Below are 1,636 nucleotides of genomic sequence, written 5' to 3'. Positions count from 1 at the left end.
ACACAGATAATGACATGACACTAACCCTAGCACCCAAATCACACAATGAATTATCAATCATTAGATTGCCTACATGACAAGGGATAGAAAAACTACCCGGATCTTTTAATTTAGGTGGAGATTTATTCTGAATTACGGCACTACACTCTGAAGTGAAAGCTACTGTCTCTATTGGGAATTATGTATCGCCATATTGGGAATTATGTATCGCCATATCTTCAATAACCTGACCTGCATCATCAACATTAAGATTCATAAATCCCCCACTAGATGCAGAATCTAAAATTATTCAAGATGAATTTCCAATGCCATTGTAAAGGGCTTGGATTAACTACCATTGTGCTAAATTATGGTGGGGGCATTCTCTTTGTAGGTCCTTGAACCTCTCCCAAGCCTCATATAAAGATTCATCGGCTTCTTGAGCAAAGTTCTGAATCGCACTCCGTAGTACAGTTGTTATCTCTACATGATAATACTTGTTATAAAAATTCAAAACAAGAGTTTCCCAGTCAGTTATTGTAGGGAATATTTTTGTAGCGTTAACCCCTAGCTTGAACCCCACTGTGATCATACACTAAAGTAAGGTGGCGTGCAAAAGGGAAGAAGATAGAGCAAAAGAGTCGCCAACAAGTTTTAGGAACTTGTAAACCGTTCACAGGGTGAAGGTTACACCCCTTAACGATCCATGAGATCGTCAACTCCATAAGGTCTTGAACCAAATAAGGGTTTGGGGATGAAGGTACAAATCCAACCTAAAAGAGATTGAACCTGCCCTAATAATAGGCTTCTACTTTATTCTGATCGTATTCATGTGCGCTTTTTAATTAACATATAATCAATAGGATTAATCCTAAACCTGTTTATCTATGTTGGTTGAATATTAATGCACAAATAAACTATTATTGAGAATCACTTGAATTATAATCAAATTAACCCTAAATAAGATTATTAATTATCTCATTAAGTGTGATTACAAGTACCAATTCCCTTTTAACATGCATAAAAGGTGTGATCAAGCAATAACAAAAATAAAAAATAATCATCATAAAAAAAATAATAATTATAATCATAATAATAATAATCATAAAAAAAATAATCATCATATAAATAATAATATTCATAATATTCATAATCATCATAAATTATAACAATTATAATCATAATCATGTTCATGTTAATATTAAAGCATAATAATAGCAAGATCCTAGGCATGATACTAACAAGATTAATAACAAACCCTAGAATGTCACTAAGCAATAAAAATCAAATCTTTAGCCCTAACATGATACTTACAATCACAAATATTAGGAAGAACATAAAAGGCATCACAGGAATCATATTTGATATTAAAGTTACCCTAGACATGATACTAGGAATATCATAATAACAATCTAAACATGATTTCTACATCATAACATCAATAAAAACTATTCAAGTACTTACTTCGATTCTTCGTACCTCTTTCTAATAACAAAATACACACGTTAGTAACTTCAAGGAAAATAATAAACAAAACAATTAAATTAAATAATTGAAAGAGAGATTTGGGACCAAACCGTCAGAAATTAAACCTTTCACGTCTAGGGCGAAGGAAACTTCGAATATGGCTAGGTGTTTCTAGATCTTGTGAATGCGG

At 32.2% G+C, this 1,636-nt stretch overlaps 1 non-coding gene across 1 annotated transcript; it reads left to right on the top strand.

Moving 5' to 3' along the window:
- Positions 1 to 344: 344 nt before the first annotated feature.
- On the top strand, positions 345 to 451 carry LOC145565375 (small nucleolar RNA R71). Its single transcript, XR_014095020.1, has one exon. It is a non-coding gene; the product is annotated as a small nucleolar RNA R71 (small nucleolar RNA).
- Positions 452 to 1,636: the final 1,185 nt, after the last annotated feature.

The sequence above is a fragment of the Chenopodium album genome, chromosome 1 (assembly GCF_948465745.1).
Source record: "Chenopodium album chromosome 1, dcCheAlbu1.1, whole genome shotgun sequence".
Classification (NCBI taxonomy): Eukaryota; Viridiplantae; Streptophyta; class Magnoliopsida; order Caryophyllales; family Amaranthaceae; genus Chenopodium; species Chenopodium album.
Note: the sequence above shows the minus strand (reverse complement) of the source record. Positions and strands in the feature narration are given on the sequence as shown.